Below are 25,837 nucleotides of genomic sequence, written 5' to 3' on the forward strand. Positions count from 1 at the left end.
TTTTAAGTTGCTTGGCAAAGACTCTGTATGTGCTTATCTTTGATTATATGTTAAATGAACATTAATTTCAGTATATTGGCTAATGAAAGTTTTTCAAATTGCATAGGTCTAATATAATACTGATTGATGGATTGATGTACTTTTCATATATTCTTTACTTAACTGAGTAAATGGACTAATCCATGAATACCTTTTTAGGCACAATTTGTGTGACAAAATGTCAAAGCCAAACAGCACAAGAAAAATAAGAAAGACATAATGCTCCAAGAACAAAGGTGAATTTTAATATAAAGTTTTTTGCAATGGAATGTATTTGCCCAAAAGTTAAACTTCATCATAATCATGGTGTCAACTTAAATAGTTAAATCAAAGTCACATGACTAATTAATAATTAAATATCACACAAAAGGACTGAAGTACAGTAAACGATATCAGAAAACAATAAAGACAAAAAAATAAAACTGACACAACAGTTGCTGTAAAGATATTGTTAATGATAGCAGTTTTGAGCATCCAGTAACAAAAAGAACTTATTATTTTAAATGTTATGCCAATTGTAATACTGTTTATACTGTGTATTTAGCTATATGTTGCAAATGTCCAAGTTTTTATGTCGGTAAGTGTAGTCGGAGATTTAAAAATCGTGTCATTGAACACAAATCTGACATATGGAGGAGCATTCATATGAATGCTTTAGCTAAGCATATTATGGACACTGATTCTGCATATCACTTTAAATTTAGGGTTATTGATGTAATAAACAAAAGTATTAGAGGGGAGAGATGAACAATTTTTTAGAACTATGTGAATATAATTGGATATCATGGCTTGAGGCGGATGTTCCTCCTGGTTTGAACAATATGATTAGTATTAAGCCTATTGTAGTTAGGAATCAGATGCAATATAATTAATTATTTGTTTGTTCCTATTGGGTAGCTGTGTCATGTGATTAAATGATGTTTGATATAAATAATTGATTTTAATTTGATGAGCAGAGCACTGACGAAGGGTCTAACTCGAAAGCTTTGCGTTGGTTTATGTTTTAAAATAAATTTTAGTGTTAACGTGCCTATGTCAGTTTTATTTATTTGTTTCTGTTGTTTTCAATTAATTAAAACCAGGAATCTTATCAAAACAGTTTTATAAAAAAAAATTTATCATAATAAAACACAGTATTCTGCCCCACATTGAACAATCAAGATAAAAATGAACAACAAACTAAACACCAATTAAATGTTCATGTTGAAGAATTGGTACTTTCTTCTTCAAAATACAACTTATATTAACTCTCTCATTTAAACCTGGTGGATCTTAGGATCTTAATTTTATCTGCCACTATAAACTCCTCCATTCTAAATGGTTTTTCCATTTACCTGCCAAAGGCTCAGTTTTAATTTTCTCAATAACTAAAATAGATTTAAAAAAAAATAACACATTGTGAACTATGTTAATAGCATTTTTCTTATCTATAGTTCCAAAATAAATGCCGTTAAGGATAGAGCCAGAGCATTTTTGCAATTTTTGACCCCCTGTTGTATAATTCTGTTCATATATTTGTTCTTTTAAAGAGTGTTCCATTTTACCTTTATAGAATGCATCAGAAGTAAAACATGCAAAGCTTTAGTTGCACAGTTTACAATAAGAAGGAAGATTATGTTGGAAATCTTTTCAAAGATGTCATCACTGTTGTCACAGTTAGTATACTCACACAATCTACAAATACCAATTTCTAGTAAACTTGATCAGCATAAGATCATAATCAGAACCAGCCATCTCAAGTCTCCTCTTAGTGTTCCAGCCCTTCTTGAAAATGCAACAAGGGTTATTACCAACTAGTTCTTTAGTATCGTCAATATGGGTTAAAATACCCTAATGCTTTTGAAATATGTCCTTAATGGCATTTATTTCAGAACTGTAGGTAAGAATAATATTATTATCAACCTAGCTTGCAGTAGTGGGAGCCCTTGGTTTCACTACCCCACCCTTTAGAATCATAAGGAAATGTGCAGTTCACCCAGACACAACCTCAGGTGCTTTTCCTTCTAAAATATAATCAGGATAACTCCTTTCACTGAACATTGTGTGTAAACTGTTTCATTCTCACTCAAAAAATAAAAATAAGCCTAGAAAGTCTAACCACCTGCCCTTTAACTATCCCAACCTTCTGCTTCAGTGGGTGGCAACTTTGAAAGTGCAAATAACTACTGGAAAAAAGTACTCTTTATACACACATTTGATGAAAAAAATTTCAAGTCAGAATTCTTAGTTAATGTAATATCCAAAAAGTCAATAGTTTTGTCAGACAAAATGTGAGTAAACTAAAAAAAAAGTATTACCATTTAAAAATTCCAGGACTTCTAACAATTGAAGACTTGTTCAATTCCAAAAAATAAATATATTGTCAAGATATTGTAAATAGGTACTACAATATTTTGAAAAAGCTGAGGGAAAAACAAAATTAAGTTCCCAGTATAAAATAACTAAATTTGCATTCAGCCCCATAGAAGCTCCCCTTATTTGATGATAAAATTCACATTCAAACAACAAAACATTATTACATAAAACAAACTGAAGAGCTTGAGTGGTCATAATTAACTCAGAGTTATTCAGCTGTGGCACATTAATAATAGCATCATGCAACCAATCCGTGTGACAAATGTCAAAGACAAATAGGTTCATAGGTGATTACTAGGCTAATGGCATGAGTGCCTTTACAAGCCTAGCCAATAATACCCAGGATATGACAATATTACATCTTAATTCCTCAGATGTGGGATGGGGTAGTATCAGGGTAGTGAGACTTTGGGTGTTGGAGCTCTGTGTCATTTTACAGGCTGTCTCTGTCCATAATGGACATGGGTGGTACTCAAAGGACTGAATTTATGGTTCCCCATCCATCTATTCAAATTCTTTTGAAAAGAGTGAGGGATGGGCTTTGTTTTGTGAAGATGGAAAGTTTATTCCATAGACAAGGTAACCTTTGGGATAGGACTCTGTCTTGCAAGCAAGTTCTGTTAGAGTCATAAATAAGGTTCAGGTCCATGGAGCATGTAACCCTCATATAATTTTTCTTGCAAATATGTAACATTTTTATCAGGGCTGGATCAGAGAATTCCTTGTAGGTCAGGCATAATTCCCCTGTCAATAAATGATATGAGATGGAGTAAAGGGATACGGTCTTTAGTCAGTCTGCATAATACATGTGTCTTATGCTTTGTATATTTTTAGTGAGAAACCTCTGGGGCCACTTCAATTGGTTTAAGTGCCTGGTAAGGTACATGCAGAAGGGAGCATTATACTCAATTATGGGCCGAGTACAATGGTACTAGGACTTCCTTTGATCTTGATGCCATGCCTTTACTTATAAGTTGAGTCACACAGAAGGATTTTTTTCATTGCAGTGGCGACTGGTGGTCAAAGTTTAGATTATTATCTATCTATGTTCCTAGGTTACGCGCAACTGAGTATACATTTTGGGGTGTGCTGTCAATATTATAATTTGCAGGGATACTTGATTTACAAAAGGGTATGATTACATATTTTTTAGCATTTAGTGTCAGACCATGGTTTTGGCACTAGTTGTCTGTCATTTTTATGCCTGTTTGCAGGATGTCAACATCACTTAGGGATTCAATGATTGCTTCCAGCTTACAATCATCAGAGAACTTGATGAGCCAGAGGTCCCCAGTACTGGCCTTCACTTCAGAAAAGTATATACCAAGCAGGGGAGGTCCCAACACTGAGCCCTGTAGGACACCACTATTAATAGGTTTCTTATCAGAAATGGATTCACCTATCCGGACAACGTGTCCTGTTTGTGAGCCAGTTGGCTAGCCATCTGATTATCTATGGGTTTATGCCTAACTTAATAAGTTTGTATAAGATCCCAGACAAGACGAGTGTATCAAAAGTTTTGGCCAAGTCTATATAAGTGGTGTGAACCATTTTACCCTCATCCGTGGTCCTGGTGACTTTCTCAAAGAAGTCCACCAGACTGACCAGGCAAGACCTCCCTTTGACAAAGCTAAATTTGGTCTGGTCCAGTGTTTTGAGGGCTTCTATGTTGTTATTGATCAGGCCTATGATCATTCTCTTCATGGCCTTGCAGATAAGGCTGGTCAAGCTTAAGTTCCCTGGGTCAGTTGATGGGCCCCCCTTGTGGAGAGGGATGGCTGTTGCAGTCTTCCATTCTTCTGGGACAAAGTCCATCCAGAGGCTGTGTTTAAATAGGGTTTCCTAGAGGCCCTAATATATTCTGTTTTAAGCTATTTAAGAAGCATACTAGAATGTTGTCAGGACCCATGGAGGCTGTGTTTTTGGTTTTAGCAAGTGTAGTAAAGATCTCTTTCTTGTATTGACCAGTACTGGGATGGTTGCAGGTATTTCGCTGAGTGTGGCAGGAGGTGATAGAAGTTGGAAGTTTGAAATGAACTTGCCAGCCAGCATGTTTGCTATAGTTTCAGACTGGGGTGTACGTGTTGCCATTCATGTTTACCTCAGCACATTGAGTAGCCAAACTAAAATGAATGTCCCATGCTGAAAAGAACTATGCACTATTGCAACTTGATAACTTGGTACTAAAGAATTATGAATCAAGTAAACATGAAGGAGATAAGCATGACATGACAACAATAAATACAAAAATACTGGGAATTATTCAATTAAAATTGATTGGAATGGAACTTGTATATTAAGACAGACAAAAATATTGTGGAAGAAATGAAGTAATCTTCAAGGTTAACAAAAGGGCATTAAAAGCAGTGCTGAATTGTAACTTACAAAATTATAAAATGATTCCATTTAGATACAAAGGTGAGCCAGTCAACACTGCATTCGTTCAGGTTATGCTGCAGTTACAGATGTTAAAGTGGAGGAAGTCAACCAGTTTTACAAGGATCTGTAGCACCATCAGTAAATAACACCAACAATGATAAACATTGGTGATTGGAAATTTGGAATACTAACGCTAGTAGTCAAAGTACAACTGGAGTAATGGGCAGGTTTGGTTTTGGAGTGCAAAATAAAGAAAGGCATACACTAACAGAATTCTGCAAAGATTATTTACTTTTTATTAGGAAGCATTTTTTTCAGTGGCTTCAGAGATGGTTTTACACCGGGATATCATCTCAATAAAAAAAAAATCAGATTTGCTATATACTTTGCAGTCAGAGATGGAAGAGCTCTATACACTCAGAAAAAATAATACCTGGAGTTGAACATGACTTAGACAATTATCTTCTTGTTGCAAAATGTAGAATTAAATTAAAGAAAACAAGAAAAGCCTCCAGGACAATGAGCTGTAAACTCTATAGTAATTGAAATGAATATGTAGTGGAGGTGAAGAACAGATTTAATGGATTAGACTAAGTGGATAGAGCACACGAAGAACTATGCATATAAGTTGATGTTATTATCCAGGAAGTGGCAACAAAAATATTATGAACAGATAGATTAATAAGACAAATGGCTCTACTTGGATGTCTTATCAATGGACAAGGAAAGGAAGCAAAAAGAAATGGAGATATGAAAACATGGCAAACAAAATTCAGAGTTTCAGAGAACAAGACCAGATAAGGAGAGGTATTTAAATGAGTAGTGCAAATAAATGGAAGAAGGAAATACCATGGAAAAAATAAGACATCTCTTCAAGAAACTTTGTGATATTAAGATAGACACCCAGGTAAAAATGAGCACAATAAAGGAAAACATGGGTGGGACCTAATGGAGGCAGAGGATATTAAAAAAGAGGTGGCATGAAAATAAGTAAGAAGAATAAAAGTTCATAGGTTAGAAAGTAGTATTCAGGTCAAAAGATCATTAAGGAACACCAGTTCTACCAAACCAGGATCATGCACCAAGTTTCCAATGAAGTTATCAAGATTTTGTTTAAATTTATTTTAACTGTTTGACATTTTAACCTATGCAGGAAGTTTGTTCATAACAGAGGAATCCTTAAAGAGTTATTAAGGATCCTCTCAGTCTAGATTTAAATGAGTTCATCTGCATCTTCAATTAACTGCTTCTAATGGATGTTATACCATAATCTAATTTGAAACCACAATGAAAAACAAACCAGGAACAAAAGTTGTAAAGCAAACTCCAAAGAACCAGAACCAGTCGGAATATTCAACCACAAACTTTAATACCAGTTGTTAAGTGCTTTGGTTAAAAAACTTCATCAGAACAACCTGATCTAATTTGATTTTTAAGACCACATATAGTGTTTCATCATGAAATAGCTTGCATGCTAGTATCATTTTGCCTCTGATAGCTCAGTAGTATCAAATGTATAGCTATAGCTGATTTTTATCTTTTAATGTAACTCCAGATAAATTATTCTTGATGTTAGTTCTTCATTTAAGGCTACAGAGATCAGGTTATAAAAGTCTGAAGTTAGTTAAAGTTGATTTGCTTATATTAAAAGTGTTAGAAAAATATGTATTAGTAATATGCATGCTTAGTGCATTCGAGGTTCAAAAGGGTTAATGCATTTATTCTGTTCACACTGCATGAATCTGTACAAGCTACTAGAGACATTCCAATCCTGTTATGTCATGAAAATATGCGCAGCTATGATCTGCTTATGCTTTGGAAATTAACAGGAAAGCATTTGATTGCTGCTAATGTCATGAAAATAATAATAAGTGTTTCATTTCTACTAGTGTCATGAGACTTAACAAAGAGTTATTGATTTTCTGCTTATGCCGTGAGAAAGTACACAGCTGCTGAAGCTATTGATAATGAAAACAAAGGCTTAGCGGGATTTACCATTCTTCACCAGTGTATGTCAACTTACCAGCACCATCCTGAATTGGAGAACTTTGTGAGTTTGTGTATGCATTCCCAAGTTTGCTGACCTGATATATAAAAAGCCTATGGCAGCACAGGATTTGTTACAATGGACACCAGAGGCAGAATCTGCTTTTTGCAGACTGAAACAGTTAATAGCGTCCTTATTAGTTCTAGGATTACCAAACTACCATAAACGTTTTTTCCAAACTGTAGATTGTAAGCAAGGTTATATGACATCAGTATTAACACAACAGCATGAGGACAAGCAACGTTCCATTGCTTACTATTCATCACAACTAGACCCAGTGGCACGGTCCTTACCCCACTGTGTACAAGCAGTAGTTGCAGCTGCAATGGCAGTACAGGCTTCGGCCTCAGTAGTTTTATTCTACCCTCTCACTTTGAGAGTGCCCCATGCAGTCACAATTATTTTACTGCAAGAGAAGGTAGCATATCTTTCCCCTGCTAGACATCTTTCCTGTATGACTATATTGTTGAGCCAACCTCACATGACAATTGAACGATGTGCGACTTTGAACCCTTCTACCTTGCTCCCAACCCCTGCAGACGGCACACCACACCACTGCCTGCAGGTGATTGAGCAAAAGACACTACCTAGAAAAGATCTCATGGATGTCCCCTTGGATGATGCTGAGGTGACATACTACGTGGATGGTTCGTGCAAAAGGGGTCCTGCAGGACAGAACCTAGTAGGATATGCAGTAGTTTCTGACACTGAGATTATAGAAGCAAAACCTTTACCACACAACTTATCTGCACAGGCAGCAGAATTGACTGCCTTGACATGGGCATGTATCTTAGCAAAGGGTAAATGTGTAAACATTTTTACTGATAGCCAGTCCACTTTTTCTACTGTACATGTTTTTGCGCAACAGTGGAAAAAACGAGGAATGATAACATCTACTGGCAAACCTATAAATCATGCACAGTTTATTTTAGATTGTTTAGAATCTATTCAGTTACCTCAGAAAGTAGCTATTTGTAAATGCACAGCTCACACCAAACAACAAGATAGGATTTCAAAAGGTAATGCGAGAGCTGATACAGCTGCAAAACAAGCAGCTTCTGAAGTATTTCTTTTAAATGAGGAACTACACCCTCTGAGATTTTAGACTTAGAAATGTTAAAAACAATGCAGACACTCACTACGCAAGCTGAAAAACAAAGATGGGAAAAACAAGGAGCAATTCTCGAAAAGGGGCTGTACATCTCTAAAGAAGGGAAACTGATACTACCATCTAAGTTGTTTAGATATGCAGCTTTGTTGAGCCATGGGCAGTGCCATGTCTCAACAGGGGGGATGGTACAGCTGGTGAACCAGGTGTTCACAATGTATGGATTTACAAACTACTCTAAAAATTTTTGTTTGATGTGCCAAATTTGTAACAAACATCATGCACAAGGGGCGTTAAAGCCCAAGCAAGGGAGTTTCCCTACACCACCATATCCGTTTCACACTATCTGTATGGATTTCATAGAATTGAACAAATGTGAAAATAAGAAGTATTGTCTTGTCATTGTAGATATGTTTTCCAGATGGGCGGAAGCCTTTCTAACCAAAAATCCAGATGCGACTGCGGTGGCAAAAGTTCTTGTCAAAGAAATCATCCCTAGATTCGGCATTCCAGAAAAGATCTACAGTGACAACGGTACACACTTTCTAAACCAAACCATACAGCAGTTAAGTAAGCATTTTGGTATTTCTTTAAAAAATCATTGTGTATACCATCTGTAATCTGCAGGGCTAGTTGAGAGGCATAATGGAATATTAAAGAATAAATTAATAAAATTAATAGCTGAGACAGGAAAGAATTGGCTGTATTGTTTGCCCCTGGCACTGTTGAGCATGAGAACTGTTCTGACTGCAAAAGGATTGACTCCTTTCGAAAAACTGTTTGGAAGGGCTTATTATACACCCCAGTGGAAACTTCTCATGCCCGCAGACCAGGAAGCTGACTATACACTAGCTGAATATATGAGAAATTTGTTGAATTCTAAACATCTGTTGCAGTCAAATTCTGTTTCAGGTAAAGAACAAACCGAAACATCGGAAGTGGCAGTGATCCCAGGGGACTGTGTTTGGGTGAAAAATATTAAAAAGAGAAACTGGACGTCACCAAGGTGGGAAGGTCCATACCAGGTGCTTCTTTCAACACCCACTGCAGTCAAAATTACAGAGCGAGCTTCGTGGATCCACCTGATGCACTGCAAACTAGTTAAGAACTTTGAACTGGACAAAAATCTTACCTCTCCATTGGGGCCCTCAGCACAAAGTCTGGCTACAAAGGGGGGGTCAGATCAAAAGGACTGATCTGTCTCAACCCCAGTGAAGGAACCATTGGTGCTGAAGGTCCTATTAGGGCAGAGAGTAAGAACACATGTCTGAAATAAAGATGACAGGATCCAGTAAGATCCAGATGCACCTATTCGGAAGAGTCGGAGAAAGCAGAAATGCAGAACAACCGCTTCTACAGAAGTATTGCATAATCATCCTGTTGACTATACTAGTGACAATAATCTTTTTGTTGTGGCCATTCCTTTTCTCAGCCACAGAAATTGGACTGAACAAGCATGCAGTGTGGCACCCGAACATTAACACTTACCAGGCAATCAAATATGTGTATGCTGAGACCTTCAGTGTTTCGAATTGCTGGATTTGCACATCTTTGCCAACAGCATATGGGGGGAGTTACTGTTAATTTCAGTCCCCCTAGGAGCCAACGAGACCTGGGAAAACCTGATTCATGATACATCAAATATTACATCACAAGATAAAATAGCATTGCACTTGTCTGTTCAACAAAAGGGAACTGTGTGTTTCTACAAGAATGATACGGTTCAGGTGGGTTGGAGCAATTGCAATGTGACTGTTCCTTATAAATGCTGCACTAAATCTAATAATACCAGATCTTATTGCAATACATACTATGATTCATTTTTTGAATTGATGCACAAAACAATTGAGGAAGTAAAACATGATTATGTTCTCTACAAACAACTGTCTATAATTGACAGAAAAATGTTTCACGCAGGACAAGTGTAGGTTTATAGTAAAGTTACTACTAAAGTAGAAGACTGTTACTTTATATGTGGTATAAAAGCATATAAATTGTTACCTGAGAATTGGTCCGGCAGTTGTTTTTTGGGCTACCTGGTTCCAGCCATACGACACACAGCAGTTTTACCTCAAGGGAAAATTCGGAATGTTCGAGAAATCAAGAAACCTGTCAATCCAGTGGGGCAAATCGATGAGTGCTGGAAAAACCATCATGCTGTGGGCGATGGACTGACACACATGGACTTGAGTGATATGATACTGTTATATTGTGGGCAGGCATATTACCAGCATATGGAGCAATAAAATCGATCTTGGAGTTGAGAAAACTATCTAAACTTCTTGAAGTAATGAGTAATGCAACCTTTTCCAACCTAGAATTGGAGACTGATGAACTGAATGCCATGAGAACAGTGGTGCTTCAAAATCGCATGGCTCTTGACTTCACCCTAGCAGCGAGATGAGGTACTTGCGCTTTAATCCAGGAGAAGTGCTGTTCGTATATTCAACATGAGACAGACAATCACCTTGAGGTAATTCAGCAAGTGTCGGCTATGACCAAACCAGGACCAAATCCATTGATGGACTTTTTCCAGAGATTGTTTGGGGGGTGGGGCAGTATCCTGATGAACATCCTGATCGCCATCTGTGTAGGAATGATCCTACTGATGGTATGTGTTTGCTGCTGCATCCCCTGCATGAAAAGACTGATTAAAGACTTTATAGACATGTCAGTTTCAGAAACCTTATACCAAGGTGCTGAACTCGAAGAATTGTTGAAAAATTGAAAATGCTTTCATAAGTTTAAACTGAACGACTCTCTTAACTGCAAATCCTGAGTAGGAAGAGGTTAGGGGAAGAAAAAACTGTTTATGATTATTTTGAAAGTAGAATAAAAGTATTAAAAGGGGGGATATGTTAGAAAAATATGTATTAGTAATATGCATGCTTAGTGCATTCGAGGTTCAAAAGGGTTAATGCATTTATTCTGTTCACACTGCATGAATCTGCACAAGCTACTAGAGACATTCCAATCCTGTTATGTCATGAAAATATGCACAGCTATGATCTGCTTATGCTTTGGAAATTAACAGGAAAGCATTTGATTGCTGCTAATGTCATGAAAATAATAATAATAAGTGTTTCATTTCTATTAGTGTCATGAGACTTAACAAAGAGTTATTGATTTTCTGCTTATACCGTGAGAAAGTACACAGCTGCTGAAGCTATTGATAATGAAAACAAAGGCTGCTTGAAAGTATAAACCGTAGTCAGCATTACTTGTACCTGAGCTAGAAATGTACCTTGAATCTAGGTAAAATGTAACACATATATATTAGGACTGCACAATGGAAGAATAGAAAGTTTGTAGTGGGCTAAAAATAAGTCCCAAGGCCAGGTTGTTTTTCTCAAATGTTTTTTGCAATCCAGTCATATCAGCAGGAAATCTAAGTAACATTTTCTATGTAACACATGTAACACATAGTGAGTTTTAAATCTGAACATGTCAGCAGGAAATCTCTGTAACATGAAAAGAACTGCATACAAGTAGCATACTGTTCACTAGTAATTTAGACAAATCCTGTATCTGCATGTTTTGTCTCCTTGCTGCAAGTAATAAAGGGTGCCATACTTGAACCTTACGTGAATTGGTCTTTGAAGTTTTTTCCTTTGACAAAAACCAAGTTGAAAAAGGCTCAATAATCTCAGTTCTTTACTGTTGCTAATAATGTTGCTAGAGAATGTTCAATTGTGCATTAAACACTGAAAGGAGAATGAATGTGAACGAATATTAAACTGCCGTGTAGCTAGCTCAGGAGCTCAGACATGCAAAAAGGATCCCCATTTTAGAGATATAAAATTAAGATAAAAAGTAAATAAAAAAGAAAAATGAGTATGATTGTACATGTGTGTGTGTGTGTGTGTGTGTGTGTGTGTGTGTGTGTGTGTGTGTGTGTGTGTGTGTGTGTGTGTTTTCGAGAGTAAAATAAAGAGAATGGGACAATGGGTCAACCAGGGGCTAAGTTTAATAGTCAAGAGAAGACCTGAGCAAAAAAAAAAAAACAATTAGCTGCTAGAAATAATGCAGGGATAGGAGATGTTCAATGAATGCATTTGTGCAAAGAAGCATAGAGATGGACCACAAACCCTTACAAAGCATATTCAACATCCCTTTGTCAGTGTGGCAGCGATAGTAAAGACCTTATGGTGGCTGATCACTGTATCCTCAGTGTATAGGATATTTGTGAGATTCTTGAAAAACATTTGGATTATTGTAGAGAATATGGTTAATTTCACGCCTAAAAAAGGGACACATAAAAATGATATATCAAAATCTTTGTAAAAGGCGCTTCTGAAACTACATAGGACATTGCTTCATTAGCAAAAGCATGATCTTACATTAAAATACAGACCAAGCAATTAACTATGTGTAGAAAATATGTTGAGCAGAATATATTTACCATTGTGATGTGAAGTTTACTATATTCACACTGCTGGAGCACTTATATGGCTTGTGGCATCGGGCCTCAGAACACCTCAGGTCATTTGTTGTTTGCACAGTAAGATACACCCTGTCTGGCATTATTGCCTGTGTATCACAGTGCTTCAAGGGTTTCACAACAATTAAAGTCAAAGTTGTAGGACAATAATTCTCTACCCCATCTACACTGCCGTTGTTCTATATTGGTGCAACAAGAGAAATTTTCCAGGAATTTATAACCATTCCAGTGTAAAGTGAAATATTGAAAATAGGTTTTAATAATGGTACAATACATTTTTGATGTTGTATAATAAAAGTGATGGGATGTTGCCTTTTTAATGCGGGCAGTACCTTTAGGTTCATAGGTTCATACTAGGCTATCTGCCCTAGGGCATTTATAAGCCTAGCCAGAGTGTGTTTGGCTTTTGCCACCCATTTTAAATTAATTTTGCTATGCCTTTTTTTGAGGTTAGTATACTGTGCTTCTGTCTAACAGTGACACAGAAGTGATAGCCGGGGTAAACCTATGATCTCCCATCCACTCATCAAGATTCCTCTTGAAGAGAGTCAATGTGGGACTCTGCCTAACCTGGACTGGGATTTTATTCCAGAGTGAAGGTAGCCTCTGGGTTATGAATCTGTCCCTCCAGCATGTCCTATTTATTTCAGTGCTGAGGTTCAAGTCTCTCAAGCGTGTAGCTCGATGGGATTTGGATTTTCTGAGGTGCAGCATGTCCATTAATTCCGGGTTGGACATGGCTTTATACGCCAGGCACAGATCGCCTCTGAGCAGGCGGTATGCCACTGAGTAGAGCTGGAGTTTCTTTAACCGGGCAGCATATGGCATCTGTTTGAGCCCTTTGATCCTCTTGGTGAGGTACTTTTGGAGTCTTTCCAGTTGCTGCAGGTGTCTGGTAAGGTACATCCCAAAAGGGGCATTGTACTCAATTATGGGCCTGATGAGGGATGAGTAAAGAGGCACGATGACCTCCCTGATCTAGATGTGAATCCCTTCATGATTAGGTGGGCTATATAAAATGTTTTTCTAACCACTTTGGCCACGTGGTTGTCAAATGAGAGATTGCTATCAACTTGGGTCCCCAGGTCCCTAATGACTTCTTCTGTACTTAATGGATTACCACCTATGTGGTAATTTGTGGGCACTTTGTTTTTGCCAAAGGGGATGACTATACACTTTTTGGCATTTAGCTTGAGGCCATGGCTCTGGCACCAGTTGTCTGTTTCTATGAGGCCCTTTTGGAGGATGCTTGTGTCGGCTGGAGAGTTGATTATGGCGCCCAGTTTGCAGTCATCTGCGAACTTGGTCAGCCACAGTCCTTCCGTGTTGGCCTGTACCACCGAGAAATATATACCGAACAAGAGAGGTCCCAGGACTGAGCCTTGTGGGACGCCACTTGTAACTGGTTTCGAGTCTGACATTGCTCCAGCAATTCTAACCATGTGGGTTCTGTCCTTGAGCCAGTTTGCAACCCATCTAGTGACATAGGGGTTTATATTTAAGCTGGTGAGCTTATCTATAATGCTCAAGTGAGGTATTGTATCGAAGGCTTTTGCGAGGTCCATGTAGGCTGTGTGGACCACCTTCCCCTCATCAATGGCCTTGGTGACTGTTTCAAAGAAATCGACCAGGTTTAAGAGGCAGGATCTGCCCTTAACAAAGCCAAACTGGGTAGGATCCAGTGACTGTAGGTCCCCAATATCTTTATTTATGAGGTCCATGATGATCCTTTCCATAGCTTTGCAGACCAAGCTAGTCAGGCTTATGGGGTGATAGTTTCCAGGATCCGTTGAGACACCACCTTTATGGAGAGGGACCACTGTTGCTGTATGCCACTCTTTGGGTACATATTCTGTAGTAAGGCTAAGATTGAACAGTAGTTTTATGTTTGGGTTTAGCTCTTCTTGGAGTTCATGTAGGGCACAGCCCGGGACTCCATCTGGTCCCATTGATGCTGTGTTTTTTGCTTTGGAGAGGGTGGCTCTTACCTGAGCATCTGAGATGTCAGGGGGGCAGCACTCTGTTGGGATAGATATTTGCCCTTTTGGTGGGGAGAGGGGGGAGAAGTTTGCACTGAACCTGTCAGCTAGGATGTTGGCAATGTCTGTGGGCTCTGTGTATTTTTTGTCATTTTGGACTAATTCTGAGCATATCTGGGAATTCCTACCCAGGTTCCTAACATAACTAAAGAAAGCCTTGTGATTATCCTTAGTGTCCTGTGCAATTTTTCTCGAAGCTGGCCTTAGACGATTTTATGAGTGCCCGTAGTTTTTTGTTAATACTGATCAGAGATGCCTTCCCTTTTTGGGATTTTGCTCTATCATGTAGTAGCTTCCTCCTTCTATTGCATAGTTTGTTTATGGCTGGGGTCCACCAGACAGGATGTCTGCCTTTGGAGGATTAGGTCTTGGTTTTATTTGGGATTGCATGATCCATGCATTCCTGAAGGTGTTCATAGAATGCGTTTATAAAGGATTTTGCGGTCTGGGCCTTATTTTCCACAGGCTCGGGGGCTTTGAAGGATTTCGCCTCAGTTTTGAGGCGTGTGAAATTTGCTTTAGAGAAGTTTTTCACTGTGGTTTTCTGGGCAGGGGGTGGGGTCGGGATGTGACTATCCAGTGAGATTAGTTTATGGTCTGATCTTACCAGTGAGGGATACACTTCTGGTCTGGAGCATAGTGTCCCCATGTTGGTGATGATCAGGTCCAGTATGTTTTCCCCTCTTGTGGGAGTGGTAACAAGTTGTTCCATAGCATTTGAGTTTATAAATTCTAGGAACCTTTGGGCTAGGGTGTTGGAGCTAGAGTAATGCTCCCAGTCTATGTTTGGGTAGTTGAAGTCGCCCAATATAATGGTGTTTGGAGAGACCTTCATATTTTACAGTATTCTCAGGAAGGCCAAGTGCACCCGAGAGCACCCCAGCACTACCAGGTTATACCTCATACCATGCTTTTCGGCCCCAAAACTTGGACCGAATCACAAAAGGAGGGGGAGTATCAATATTCGTCAAAGATACCCACACCTCCAGGTTGGTGGCACAGCACGAAGCATCAGAGACTATCCATGTGCAACTAACTGTGGGTAAAACTGCCTTCCAGTTTATAGCCTGCTACAGACCACCTATTGGTGCTACTTTAAGAACAAGGCATTTCAACTGAACCACAATACCTTAATTCTTTACAGTTATTGATCAGATTATTTCAACGGTTGTTTATAAAAATAATTATTACATTTGTTAGAAGTTGACATAGAGCCATAAATTAATAGGTTTTCCACATTCAGTTTGCAAATCATATGTCTGTATATACTGCTAAGCTTGTGGCCAGAGTATCTCTGCTTTTCTAGAAGTGTACTTAGGTCCTTAGCGTCTAGTACCTGGCATTGTAATATTATTTTCCTTGAAGAACACAGAAGTGCTGCAAGACTGCTATTATAGTTTAAGTGATTTGAATATTTTATTACCTATCCTCCAGCTTAATCACAGAAGCTTTACCAGACTGTGAATAAAAGTAAACTGTTTTGAATTTGTATGTATTTGTATATAGACTGTTAAAATGCTAACTATGCAACTTGCATTATAGCTTGTCACTAATTTCTTATGCAGTTAATACTTTGTGAACCTACCTGCCTAGCTTCCTTCCTACCTATATCTACTGTACTGCTTTTTCACTCTACCCAGCTTACTTAGCAGTGCTTAACTCTTTATCTCCTTCTACCAACCCCTGCAATACTATGGAAACCCAACTGTGCAGTACTTCTTTGTTTTAATCTGCTCAGCTGTCTTACCATTACTTATGTAGCATACCCTGGTACCTACGCACATCACCAGAACGCCTTCCTCCCCCTCAACTTATTTCTTTTATCTTGGTGTCACTCTCCATATTCTCTCCAATAGTACCCTGTACTCTCTAATCCACTCCAGCTACAACTTTTCACTTATTCTAGCATTTCTGTTCTGTCTTACAGCTCCCACCACTCACTTCTAGCTTACCAACTTTAATTCATTCTTCTGCTCCTACTGCTTCTCAACCTTGCCCATTTCTCCACTGCTCTACCTGTCTTCTCTGCTGCATCTATTACCTTTATAGCTAACCTTATGTCCTCCACCCATTCTTCACTACTACTTTCTATAAACCTCACCCAATCTGATCCAACCTCTATTAACTAACACCTCCCACCACTTGCCATACTATACACCTACCCATCTGCCCACAATCGATAAATCCATTCCCCCGATTCAAACTAAACTCACATAACTTCCCTCACCCACACTCCCAACACACTCCCATTTCACACCTTATCCCATGTTCTTCAATCTCTGTTCATCCTTTCTTCTTTTATTCCTATCTATCATCACCTTCTATCACACTTAACTAAACTTACATCCCCACACTCCTACGTCCTCTCAACAAACTACAAATACCAATTACCACTACTAATCTCCCATATCACCTGCACTCTTCTGCTGCACTGAATACACACTCCCCAAGATCAAATTGTCTCCAGCTATCTCCCCACAGAAGAAAATTAAACAAAAATCTCTCCAACCCTACATCATTTTATCTTTTCTCCTCCACTTTCACAACATCCTTCAACTCTCAGGTGATATCTACCACAACCCTAGCCCACACTTTAACTCATCTCATCCTACCAATGTTACACACACACTTCCACAGGCATCTAATTCTAGTCTCAAACACCTCTCCTTTTACTGTATAAACGTCCACAGCATCCTTAACAAGACATCTGAATTCCACTCCTGGATAGCTCAACACTCCCCCAACATAATCACAGAAACATCACTTAAACCTCATAACACTGACACTGAATTTCTCCCCTCTGAATACAGCATCCTACATCTTGATAGAACTCCTAAAAAAGGAGGAGGTGTTGCTATCATGTACTCAGATCTCCTAACCTTTTTCCCATATAACATTCCACCCCCCACTTTTCACCCTGCTGAACTCATTATTGATAACTGTAAACTCAACAACCATAAAACAATAACTATAGCTGCTATCTACATACCTCCTGGAGAAAACATAACCATACTAGAGCAAATTCTTCACTAGATATTTGACAATATACCTAACAAAACTATAATATTAGGTTATGTCAACATCGACTGGCTTCCCCTCATGTCTAACACCTCTACTACCTGCATCCACCTATATGTTTACACCCAACTTATGCCCGCTCCCGATTTTCTTCATAAACCCACTAATGCCTACTATATCCTTGACTAGATTATGATCTCCCATCCTAATCTCTATCACAACCCTGAATCCCCTCCAGACTCAATTAGTGACCACTCCCCTATACACGTTCTAAGATACTCCCCACACCTCTCTTAACCTCACAAACTTAAGGAATGCCAAAAACTAACAAACTTTAACCATGATACTTTCAATAATTATCTCTCTGCAATTGACTTATCCTGCCTTTCATCTCTCCCTCTTGATGAGGCTGTTCTTCAATTCAACTCCATCTTTCTAAATACATTTAACACCCTTGCCCATCTCAGGACAGTCAGAGTCAAATCACTCTGTTCCCTTGGCTCACTAACTCTACCTGGTCTCTCAACCATAAAAGAGACTCTTCCTGGAAAGTCTGGATTAAGACTAAATCACTCACACATCTCTAAAAATAGAGAGAACTCCTAAGCCTAACCAAAAACAGTTTAACACTGATGAAAAGAATTTCTATCACACACCCTTAACTACTGACCCAAGAAACCCCCCAAAATTCTGGAAAAATATTAACCAAATTCTCCACTCTAGTAATCCCTCATCTTCTAACCTCTGCCCTAATAACACACCTCAGGAAACTGCATCCATCTTCAATTCATACTCTATTGATACCATCAGCAAACTTGTGCAAACTACTATCACTACCACCTCTCACCACCCACCCCTCTATACAAAACATCCCATTCTCATTAAAACCCATCCAAACCAATTATATCAAAAGGCTACTCCTCAAACTCAAATCATGCTCCCCCTCAGCTGATAACTTACCTCCTCTCTTCCTAAAGGCAGCCACTAACTCCATTGCATATCCATCTCCATCCTCATAAACCATTCATTGATAGAATCCGCCGTCCCAACTCTTTGGAAAAAAAATTCCATAACATACCAATCCACAAAAGTGCAAATTCAGTAGAGCTCTCTAAATATCAACCCATTGCCATACTCTCTCTCCCCTCTCTAAAATCCTTGAACACCGTGTTCATAAGCAAATCATAGTCTATCTCACTCAAGAAAACCTGATCACCCCCACCCAGCATGGGTTCCACCCCCACCATAGCACCTCTACTGCACTAATTTCCTTTACAAACATCATCACCCTTGCCAGAAACAATAATAAATTAGTGCCCAGCCTCTTCTTCGATCTCTCCAAAGCCTTTGACACTGTCTTTCACTCCATCCTCCTCTCCAAACTATGTCAACTTAATGTCTCCCTACCAACTATCTCCTGGTTTAACAGCTACCTCACAGATAGACAGCAATTTGTCAAATGGCTCTCTGTTCTATCCCCCTATTTGCCTATCAAAATGGGCATCCCACAATGCTCAGTTCAAAGCCCCCTTCTCTTTAACATCTTTATTAATCAACTTCACTCGTCCTGTTCTCAGTCATCCCTCATACAGTATGCAGATGACTCTTCAATCATCTCCACTGTTGACAACCCCTCTGACCTGCTCATCCTGGCACAAACATCTTTTTAAGCTGAATGAAAAATGGCTTTCTGACAACCAACTCGTAGTTAACCCTAAAACACAAAACCTCTTCTCTTCCTCCCTAAATTCCTCTACCATATTAAATCCTCCTTCACCATCTCTTCCCTTGACAACACCACTATAATAGCTGATACCAACACCAAGCTCCTTGGAGCAATCATAGATGACCAACTTAAACTTGACCTCCATGTTCATCATTGTATCAAGAAAACCCACCAAAAGTTTGGCCTTCTGTAGAGAAATAAAAGGTTCCTCACATCCAACTCCAGAATTTCACTTTCCCAAGATTACCTTCTCTCTCATATATTCTATGGCTCACAGATGTTAACTAACCTACAGTCATCTCTACTCTCTAAACTCAAGACTACATACAACGTATGGTTTTTAGCTAATCTGCCCTTAAAATCACTTCACTGTCATGCTCTCAGCACTCTCAACTGGTTTGAGTTTCCCAATCAACTCTCATTTACACAACTTTTCATCATCCATTCTATCCTGAACAAGCCCTCCTTCTATCCTAACCTATCCTGTTCCCTCTACAACCCCCCTTGATCCCACAGACACTCTGATCAATGTCTTTTAAAGATTTACAAGCCTAGAAAATCTATTGGACAGAATCTGTATAGCTACGTTCCCTCTCTATCATGGAACAAGCTCACTCTGACCCTCAGAAACATTCCCTATGTCCACGAATCTAAGAAAACTCTTAAAAATTACATAGACAGCACCTGGTCTTGTCTCTGCAATCACCCCACCTGAACCCTTCCCTCTCTCTCCCACATTCCTTTCTTTCCTGTCCTTACTCTCCTTTCCTATTCATCCCTTCCCCTCTTTACTGCTCTTACACTAACCACCTAAGAAATGAATTAACAGTCACCTACTTCTAATCATTCTCTTCACTTCCTAACTTCTGGTGACATGATGCCTGTATCCCACCTGCAACTGCCTCATAATTAACACTCTCACACACTATTGCTGCAAAACATAAGCATTTGAAAAGCACAATTCTCCAAGGATGACTATCCTTATGGGATTTTCTTACAAATATCTATGATTTTTTTTTATTTCAAAGCTTTTCCGATTTTATTTAATTTCCTTTTATAAAAATATGAAGGATATTTTTTCTAAGTGTTGAAGATTCTTTTCTTCTTGTTATAACCCCTTCATAGTTCATGGTTTCACCAATGAGGAAGTTTAGACTTAGATCCTTTTCATTATACATGGTAGAGCACCCAACACTTTGTTTCAAAATATTTTTAAAAGTCACATAACAGTAAATAACTATCCTCTTGGTGTGATTTAACTGACCATGAATTATTATTTAAAGATTGTTGCAATTCTTTTATACCTGATTTTAAAAAGAGAAAGATTTAGATATTTTAAATTGAATAGAACTATGGTCAGAAGTTCCTAATGATGGTATACCTAAGGTATTATGAACTATACATGGTGTATTTATAGTAATAACATCCAGTAAATGATTGCTTGTGGTGATTTTAAAAAAATAGGTTATATTAATAAATTGTGTAGAATATGCAGTTTTGATGAAGAGGTCATTCCAGTTTATATTTGGGTAATTAATACTTATGTAATCTCAGTGTATAGTTGGATCAATGTTAGGACTATGGTAACAAAGAATAATCCAAAGAGGAGTGGGGGTATTCTGACTGACTTCATTGCTATCACTGGTTTCACATTTCAATGATAAGAAGGGCCATGACATCACTGATACATACAATGATGTGTTCTCTTGTCCAGAACCAGCCATTCTGGAAAGAGAAGTTAAATGCACTCTAGAAAACCTAGCTTGTAACAAGACTGCAGGAAGTGAAGGAATTCCAGTTGTGTTTCTTAAAGTTCTGCAAAATGATGCCATTGTTGCCTGGAATTTATCAGTAAATTTTGTATTAAAAAAGGTCAGTTTATATTCCAATCCACAAAAGGCCAATACTCAAGAGTGCTCATACTATAAACAATTGCACTTGTTTCACAATCTAGCAAAGCTAGTTTTCAATATCGTGTAAGCTAGACTCCAGTAGCATATGGACCGAGAACTGCCAGATATACAAATTATTTTTATAAGAGGAAGAAGTACAAGAGAACAAATTGTCTACAGCTGTTGAATAATAGAGAAAGCAAGGAAGTTCCATAATAATATTTACTTCTGATTTGTTGACTACTCTAAAGCCTATAAATCTTAATCTCTGCCATATCTTCTTCATTTGTCTTCAGTCCTGGCAAGTTCTTTAGAGAAATAGAGATACTGCGCCACCTTATTTGCCTTCTGAAGAATCTGTATGCAGAACCAGATGCAGCAGATAGTACCAAATATACAGTAATATACTAGCTAGGGTAGTGAAGGAGAGTGAAAAAGTTAAATATTTTTATCCTACATACAGTATTTATTTTTTATGCTGATTGTATCATGCAAAATGATGGGTTAGACAAATCAGATCCTCGAATCAAAGCTGCCAGGAGAAATACTAACAACCTCAGATATAATAATAGGAATCTGATGGCTGAAAGTGAAAATGTGTTGAAGGACCTATTGTTGAAGGTGAAATACGAAAAAGCACAAAAGTTGGATTGATTGTCAACATCAAGAAAACTAAAGTTATGTTATCCAGCTATATTAATATTTTGCAAATAGATGGGAAAAACTTGGAGACAGTAACATGTTTTATTTTCCTGGGCTCAACGATCTCTGCAGGAGATGACTGCAATCATGAAATTAAAAGGTATTTGCTTCTTGCAAGGAATGTTCTGGCAAATCTGCATAAGATTTTAAAAAGCAGAGATGTTACATTTTCAGTAAAGACCCATATAGTCAAATCCATGCTTTTTCCAGCAGAAATTAAGCTAGGGTGGGGTAAAGGGGGCAACTGCCCCAGGGACAAGATGTTAGGGATATGACCGTCAGTTGCTGATGTGGCTTTATTACAATACTGGCATTCAGAAATGAATGCCAATACTGTAATTAGTTTCAGGGCTGAATGATCACACGGTAACTATAGCAAACTACTTGCTATAATGTACACTTGTATTTATAGCAAGCAATTTGTTGCAGTTTTTTTCCTCCTCGGTGTAAGAGTGGAGGAATGCACCTCAGAAAGAATGAATATTCTTAGTAGAGCAGTGTGGAAATCAGGGAAGATACTTTTTTAAAGTGGAGCTCATATTGGAGAGAATGGAGCTAGTAAAATAAGAACACCAGACTGGGGATCAGAGAATGGACCTTTTTTCTCCTCAGCTTTGAGGAGTTGAAGCCAGAAATAATGGGTGGAGGGGGGAGCAAAGCCCCAAAAATAGGGACAAATTTTAAGTATTGCTCTTATAAACTTACGAAGTTGCTAGAATAAAAGGTTACATCTTAGCATGCCTTTTCTAAAAGAGGTAAATTCTGGAAGTCGAATGTATGTCATTATTTGGTGACTTTGATCCTCAGTGATTTTCCAGAAAACCACAGATTTTATAAAGAAAGACTAAAATATGAGGCAAAAATCTGAAAATTCTGTAAAAATCTGGACAGTTGAGAGCTATGAACAACACACATAATGCTGCAAAGTGACATCATGAGAGCACCTGGACACTAGCATTTTACTTCTTCAGAAATGCTCTTTCAGGGTTATATAAATGAGTTTCATAAATACAGTATATTATAATGTGCACCCTGTATGACCACTGAAAAATCTGAGATGCTAGTGTATATTGGGAGTACTTGAACAGGGCCATCTAAAACGTCCAAGTGCAGAAGTCACTGACATAAACATGTACATAATGGTGTCTGTAGGGGTGGTCCCTAGATACACACTGATGGGGAGGCTGAAGCAGCACACTTGTTTGTTACATATATTCTGCCCCTCAGAGGTAACTGTTTTAGTATGGTCATATGGTACATGATGAATTGTCATATATGGTACTAATAGTCCATCATTCTGATGATACATCTGCCATCCTTCCTGATCAGTCAATTATTAACTCTTCAGGTAATGTCACAGTACATGCAAGAACAGATATTACTTACAGTAGACACAGAACATTCAATACATAACCATTCGACATTCAGTATAAGAATCCTGATTTCTCTGAATACAATTAAATGACTATTGTGGTATTTATTAACATATTGAGAACAGATGTTTGGCTACATTCACTAGTTTAGTCTTATCTTCCTAAACCTTTCTGGGACATTTTATTCTTCTTCTTCTTCTTCTTTCATCTTTTCCCAGTTAGGGGTCACCACAGTGGATCACCTGTCCGTTCATTATTGGCAGTGGAGTTTTACGGTGTCGAGTTGCCAGCCCGGCGCCCAACTCTCCATGAAAGGCACACACACGCAAGCACGCACTCACATCTAGGGTCAATTTAGAGTATCCAGTCCACCTACAGCATGTCTTTGGGATGTGGGAGGAAACCAGAGCACCCAGAGGAAAACCACGCGACCACAGGGAGGACATGCAGATTCTACACAGAAGGCACCCCAGCTGAGGAGCGAACCCTTTCTGGCCCATTTTATTCATTATGAAAACAATCTTTTCACACAGTGCTCTGGAAAATTGGTTTAAAAAAAAAACATTTGGCTTTATTTCAGTCTTTTAGAATAAACTGTTTAGCAGGCAGTTTAAAACAAACATTCAGTTTTACTTTTCTCTTTTACAATAAAATGTTCCATCACTTCCAAACAAACTTTGAATACTTTAGACATCAACAGTTTTATGTTCAGGATAATACCAGGCAGCATAAAGGTTCACATACTCATAAGTGTCTCTTCATGATAACCCGGACAGCAATAAAACAACATTTGTCTATACTTTGTAGTCCTTTTTTAGTTCCCCACAGCACAGCTGACCATCACTTGCCACAAGTGCATCTTGTCATATACTGGGTCTACCAGACTTACCTTAGCCTGTTCTGGTCTCTATCAGCTTTACAGTGGGACCACTGAGGAGATCAAGTTGCTTACACAGTATCTTATTGCAGTCCAGGAACATGCCTTAATCCAGTACCCCATGCAACACAGTATCTTATTGCAGTCCAGGAATATGCCCTAATCCAGTACCCCATGTTACACAGTATCTTATTGCAGTCCAGGAACATGCCCTAATCCAGTACCCCATATTACACAGTATCTTATTGCAGTCCAGGAACATGCCCTAATCCAGTACCCCATGTTACACAGTATCTTATTGCAGTCCAGGAACATGCCCTAATCCAGTACCCCATGTTACACAGTATCTTATTGCAGTCCAGGAATATGCCCTAATCCAGTACCCCATGTTACACAGTATCTTATTGCAGTCCAGGAACATGCCCTAATCCAGTACCCCATGTTACACAGTATCTTATTGCAGTGCAGGAACATGCCCTAATCCAGTACCTCATGCAACACAGTATCTTATTGCAGTCCAGGAATATGCCCTAATCCAGTACCCCATGTTACACAGTATCTTATTGCAGTGCAGGAACATGCCCTAATTGAGTACCTCATGTTACACAGTATTTTATTGCAGTCCAGGAACATGCCCTAATCCAGTACCCCATGTTACACAGTATCTTATTGCAGTGCAGGAACATGCCCTAATCCAGTACCTCATGTTACACAGTATCTTATTGCAGTCCAGGAATATGCCCTAATCCAGTACCCCATGTTACACAGTATCTTATTGCAGTGCAGGAACATGCCCTAATCCAGTACCTCATGTTACACAGTATCTTATTGCAGTCCAGGAACATGCCCTAATCCAGTACCCCATGTTACACAGTATCTTATTGCAGTGCAGGAACATGCCCTAATCCAGTACCTCATGTTACACAGTATCTTATTGCAGTGCAGGAACATGCCCTAATCCAGTACCCCATGTTACACAGTATCTTATTGCAGTGCAGGAACATGCCCTAATTGAGTACCCCTTGGCAGCCTTGCAAGATCTGCTCTGGTGGCCATCTGGTGGTGCATGCTCACTTTTGCTTTCCAGCCAAGTGGCTCACTGCTTGCAGCACAGAGTTTACCAGACTCGTTGTGCTATCATTGCAGCAAGACAGGCTGCCTCCCTCCCCCAGGACGAGTGAGCCATATTGGAGGCTCACACCCATCCTCTCCCTCATGGTCCCTCTAACACTCATGCCATTAATCAAATATAGATTTGCTGGGCTGAGTCCCATTAGTCTGGGGTCTTGGGTCTTGTTTCTTTTTATTATGTATGTTTCCTTCTTTTCAGCAAGGTAATACCTTTACTAACTGATAATTACTTTAGTTTTAGAGACTGTTATAAAGAGTTCAGAGAGTTCATAAAGGATAGTTTTCTTGTAACAACAGCATTTATGAATTGATTGATACAAAAAGTCATAAGCTTATTTTTACAACTACATGGTGTAGTAAGTTCCAGACTCTGGAAACAATTTTACTGAAGAATTGTTTTTGTCTACTACAAAACCAAAGCAAGGTGCGCTTAATTTAAGAACACACATTGGCTGGGTGTTCTTAAATTTAGGGGGTTTGTGGAAGTTCTAATTCAATTAGGAAGGTAAGGGCAGTTAATCCAAGTATAATATATTGAAAATAACAGCAGCTAAGAGGTCTGTGACTTACCTCTTTGTAGAGGTGGATTTCACAATTCTGACTTCCTGGGACCTATGATGTGAGCCAGCTGGCTGTCGAGCAGGTGACATGGTTTATACATAATCTCTTGTTTATCAACAGTGTCTGAGAAAAGTGTCATGTTAAATGCC

This window comes from Protopterus annectens, chromosome 8.part0 (assembly GCF_019279795.1).
Source record: "Protopterus annectens isolate FY-2018-M chromosome 8.part0, PAN1.0, whole genome shotgun sequence".
In the NCBI taxonomy this organism is placed as follows: Eukaryota; Metazoa; Chordata; order Ceratodontiformes; family Protopteridae; genus Protopterus; species Protopterus annectens.